Source organism: Coregonus clupeaformis, chromosome 31, assembly GCF_020615455.1.
Source record: "Coregonus clupeaformis isolate EN_2021a chromosome 31, ASM2061545v1, whole genome shotgun sequence".
Classification (NCBI taxonomy): Eukaryota; Metazoa; Chordata; class Actinopteri; order Salmoniformes; family Salmonidae; genus Coregonus; species Coregonus clupeaformis.
The window spans coordinates 23,798,029-23,803,955 of NC_059222.1; the positions used below are offsets into that span (position 1 = coordinate 23,798,029).

The 5,927-nt window shown below is 38.3% G+C and overlaps 1 pseudogene; it reads right to left on the reverse strand.

The window, feature by feature from the left end:
- Positions 1-584: 584 nt before the first annotated feature.
- On the reverse strand, positions 585-5,518 carry LOC121547952 (annotated as a pseudogene).
- Positions 5,519-5,927: the final 409 nt, after the last annotated feature.

Consider the following 5,927-nt stretch of genomic DNA (forward strand, 5'->3'; position numbering starts at 1 on the left):
GCCTCATGGTGAAATCCCTGAGCGGTTTCCTTCCTCTCCGGCAACTGAGTTAGGAAGGACGCCTGTATCTTTGTAGTGAGTGGGTGTATTGATACACCATCCAAAGCCTAATTAATAACTTCAACATGCTCAAATTGATATTTAGCGTCTGATTATTTATTTGTTTGCCAATCTACCAATAGGTGTCCTTCTTTGCGAGGCATTGAATAACCTCCCTGGTCTTTGTGGTTGAATCTGTGCTTGAAATTCACTACTCGATTAAGGGACCTTACAGATAATTGTATGTTTGGGGTACAGAGATGGGGTAGTTATTCATAAATCATGTTAACCACTATTATTTAGCACAGAATGTGTCCCTGCAACTTATTATGCAATTTGTTATGCACATTTTTACTCCTGAACTTATTTAGGCTTACCATAACAAAGGAGTTGAATACATATTGAGTCAAGCCATTTCAGCTTTAAATGTTTAATTAATTTCTGAATGTTTCTACAAACAAAATTCCACTTTGACATTATGGGGTATTGTGTGTAGGCCAGTTACAAAAAATCCCAATTTAATCCATTTTAAATTCAGGCTGTAACACAACAAAATGTGGAAAAAGTAAAGGGGTGTGAATACTTTCTGAAGGCACTGTATGTCAAACAAATCACTTTAAAATTATCAAAAACTATTGACACCTTCACAATAATTGATGCTGAAATCCATCAGATTATATCAAACAATTCTGACATGTATTTGCACAATAAATTCATATTTGCTGAGACGAGGCTATCCAAACATGGACTGTCTGGGACACTCCTGTTAATCACATCAATAAAACGGTCATAACGAATTGACACACATATTCAGGTGCATGTACCTTGCTGGAATCAAACCATAAGCATGTTGCCACCTGCCAGCACAATTCTCACCAAAGCCGTTCCAAACTAAAGAACATTGCGTAAAGTGGACACAAGACATAAGCTAACCATACATACAAATCGTCATCCAAAAACATAGGCTACATTGCAATGAAAGAAAAAATACACAATTTACATTTAACACACGTTTACACACAATTCAAACTTGATAAGCTAGATGAAACGCGTTCGGGTGTGGGGTAGGCAGCTATAGCCTTAAGGCCCTTGAAAAGTTTGAAATGGCCGGGTGAGTTTTACAGCACCCTGCAGTGTGTTGAGATGGTCCGCTCACATCATTTGAGGTCTGGACATAGGATCCTGGAGATGGTTTGGGTACCAGTGACCAAAATTGTTCATGTAATTGTTGGGGTGCATAGGGGTCCCTTTGTTTGCCATTGACACCTCCCAATGTTGGGGCATCCCGGGTGAACAGGGAGAAATAGACGTACTGTGGAGATGTTCCCCCTCAGGTCCGCTGCCATGCTTCATTATCTTCTTATATTTTGAGCGCTTGTTTTGAAACCATATTTTAATCTAAAAAGATAAAATAGATGTTTAGAAAGGGAAAATATGAGGGGAAAGCAACACATTACAGAGTATGCGATCACATTCCTCTCTCCACCACCACCACAATCATTAAACAATTATCTCCCACACAATAGAAATGATTTACATTCGTAATGGCTTGCAAGCTCGTAATGGCTTGTCATATTCACATTTATAATTTCGAAATTACATTGAAAATTGGGACAATTTTATACGTTTAAAGGAAAATGGCCCGGAAAATGGCATTCGTTCTTAAACTTCTTGTAATTTTAACACATTTCTTTGACTTTGCCAGTCAGTGCATGGATCCAGAACCATTAGGCCTTTTGCAATTAAGCAAAATGGATGAGCGACACTTCACTAGTTCATTAAATGCTAGTTCCCCCATTGTTCAACATTTTATGAGGCCAATGATGCATGAGTCTGACAACAACAATCCCATGCTAAAAATATAGTAAAATAAAATAGCCCCGGCGAGCTTGAATATAACACTGTAAACAAGGAGGGAGGTCAGATACATTTCTATGTATGATGTATTCTGCTTAGTCAGAACAAGATGCTATTCTGATCGATTTTAGGACTGAATAAAATATTCATAAAAAGCCACAGAGCCCGACGTGGTCATGGTCAAACCGTTCTCATACATTGCAACAGGACACAAAGCCAAATCAGACTCAGATAGGATGGTCAAACCGTTCTCATACATTGCAACAGGACACAAAGCCAAATCAGACTCAGATAGGATGGTGTGCTTCAGAGATTTTGCCAGGGAGTGTTTTAAATGACAATTTAACTCAGTTAACCAGGGATTGCCTATCATTTAAAAACATATTAATGTTATTGATTTTAGATCTTGAATAGAAGTGCTGCATATACAATATAACTAAACTATATTGAGAAAAACAATGTTTAAAGGCTTGAAAATGTATTCCATAAAAGACAGATGTGCATGGTGAGATGTTAGCCCCAAACATTATGCTCACCACCTGTTTAAGTGCTTTCCATTATGTTTACAGATCCAAGGGAAATTGTTGCCATAATCTCTATTTCACCCTTAGATTTCATAATTTTACCTGACATAAATGAATAATGCCAACAAAGACTTAGGATGGCCTACTTGTCCAATTTTTTTCCAGTTATAATCTGTAAACTGTGTGTGTGTGTGTGTGTGTGTGTGTGTGTGTGTGTGTGTGTGTGTGTGTGTGTGTGTGTGTGTGTGTGTGTGTGTGTGTGCGTGCCTGTGCCCACAGCCTTCATTGTATTGTTCTATGCCCATTTCTGCGGTAATGTATAAGTCTGCTTTAACATTACTTTGACCAAAAGATTGTTGGTAATTAGGCACTGTTGTTTATAAAGACAACACATAGGCCCATACATTAGAGTGGCAGCATGTATTTCTGTCCAATTTGTACTGGCAATATTGCAATTGAGCTATGTTTGCTTTAAGTCACAGAGAGCTCTCAGAGAATGTTTTAGCCACAATGGACAATAAGACTGAGAATAAAGCTGCATTAAGAAATTGACTTAACAAAGCTCTCAATTAGCCTTTTCATTTGGTCTTGAGCAGTGCAGAAAGCCACAATAATACCCACAGATCTGTGATCTATGTAAACCCTCCCCATACAACCAAGGGGGAAGGTTGTTTTGTGTTTTTCTTCAATCAACCACAAACAGCTTTGCATAATATTTAATTCTCTGTCACTTCTGTCAACAAGACTAGTAATTTGATCTGTGCACAAATTCACAAATAGTCCAGTCTCGCAGTAAGGTATGTGAGGCCTTTGGATCTTTAATTATACTTGAAGCAAATTTGACCTAATTTGATATTACAAGATTGAAATTAATAGGGAAAAAGTGAAATAAATACAATGTATATTTAAAACCATTAATGAGGTGTTTTGTACCTATGTAACTTGTCTGCACTCCACTCGAATTGTTATAAACTATTTGGTTTCTTAGGCCTACTTAATCTAATGTAAATTAGGCTGACTATATAACACAGAAATAAAACACTGCGCAAATAATTTACTATAATTTGGTAATTAGATATAGTTTGAAATCAGATATAGTTTTAAAATCACATTTCCTACTGTTGATGGCTATTATGTCCAATTTAATTTAGCCCACCTGTGTTTGGGTCAGCCCTAATTTTGCTGCCAAATCCGCGCGCTCGGGTAAGGCCAGGTACTGGGTCTGCTGGAAACCTCTGCTGGAGCGCCTGTAGCTGAAGACTGGAGTAGATGGTCCGAGGTTTACGTATTTTCTTTCCTTTACCATTCAGACGAATTTCCCCGTTCTCAATCACTGTAGACTTCTCATGGTCTGTGGATAGAATAGAGAATTTCAGTCAAACTGCGCTGAACAGTAGCCTAATCTGGTGTAGCCTAATCTGTCGTAGCCTACATTCACTTTGATTTACAACTTTCCACTTTACATCAGGGCAGAAGATAATATACGATTTAGGCCTACATGAGAGTTGATATCGCATGCTTGAACTTGGATAGGCAACTCGTATTATCGTAAAATGAGATCCTAGGCTATTTCAAACATATCATGAGGACTCAAGTGAGGAAGACGGATTTTTATATCCCAAGGACTCTGAAGTTAATTGTTTATATAGTCTAGTCTGAAATGGTCCATTTTAAATGTAAGCAAAACCCATTGCCTATAGCCTACGAAACAAATTCACGAGAAGGCCTAGTATCTATGTAAGATATAAAAGCCCACCTGCACAACAGGTATGTGGTTTCAGACCTATTCAATTTCATAAAATAGGCTATTCTTCTTTTGTTCAAAGCCTATGCGCTGCACTTATTCATCTTGAGAGTTCTAGGCTACTTGAAATTCACGGCCTGGAATTCAGGCTGCATGTCCAAATGTCAGGCTATCTCCTATGAAAATGGCACAATAAATAGACACACCCATAGTGCTATGCATGGATGACATGGTTCTTATTTTCTGGAATTGTTTTGTTAATCTGGACTAATAATTGGAGTAAACGACTGTTTCTGAGGTACTCTTGCATAATCGCGCTAACCCACAGAAAATGATGGTTAATAAAATGAATGACACCATCTGTGTTCATTATGGAACATGAGTAGTAAAGATAACCCCAAAATGCCTGACATGCATTCCAAGTTGGAAAACATTTTGATTACCGTAGCACTGACTGTAAATTGCTTTTGAATGTATTGCCTTTAAGCCCAAATTTGATTAGGACAATATTTTGTCATTTTTTAAAATCAACAAAGATGTACAGACTCACAGCTATTATGCATGTACATCTGAGGTATAGGCCCACCGTAGCCTACAAAGAACTGTCTGATAATGCAGCCTACATCTGATAATATATAGCCTACAATTGCAATAGGCCTACATTTTAAAGCACAGTTCCATACAATCCATACTCCTTTTATGCTCAATTTGCCCATTGCACACTTTAAAAAAAATAGTATGATAGGCTTAGAGCTGTGAGGAACAGCCAGATATTGATATTACACGTACCTGTCTCCTCTAATCTGGAGTGCGCCAAACTGTGATTGTTGTGCTGGTAGGACATGTAGGCACTTGGTTGATGAGTGTTCACCGCTCTGGGGTAGGCGTAGCCCAGGGAGCGGCCATAGGAGGAAGCGCTGCGGGAGAAGGGAAGACAGTGTTGAGAGTGTCCGGCAGATTGTAAGCCATTAACAGGGTAGATGTGAGAGAGTCCTTGGGAATGTTGCTGGTGCGCAGGGTGCCCGTGCCCAAACTCGAAAAAGGCCGATTTGGAGGGGTCTGAAGCATTCAAACTATCAGGCATGAAACCCATAGACATCATTAGCTAATACAGAAGTCCATAAAATCGTCGGTCTAAAAAAGGATGCATTGAGCAATGTCGGATAGCGAGGAAAAGTTTAACTGGATCCACCATCAAGTCAATAACATTGCCTGTATAAAAAAGGTACTCCAAGCGAATAAAATGTATATACAGAGCTCTGTGAAACAAAACAAAAATAACGAAATAAAAGGCAATCCTTCTTTACATCATTGGTAAACCTCACAATATCCTCCAGACACCCATGTAGATCCGGTGTGCCTCAAACCCCACTGCCTTCCATAAGCGCGCGCTCTGATTGGTCTTGAATACCTACGATGTCACTCGAGCGTGCGGGAAAGACTCATGAAGTTAATTAACATATGTTTTGTGAATGCACTCCTTCAGCCACTAATATAATGTCACTCAAACGATTTGATAAACAATAATTTGCGCACAGTGCGCCGCTCAATTTAGGTAACCTAATAAATAACTGATTTTGAAACAGAAGGTCCAGAATGACATTACTGAATAATTAAAATAGAACCTAATGGCATTTAGAACTATTTTTGCAGAAGACGTTTAGTTCTATAAACTCATAGTGGAAATAACATTGATTAATCACATACTTTTAATAAAACATTTTTTTGCAATATAAATCAAAGCAAATCAATTAGGTGGTCTA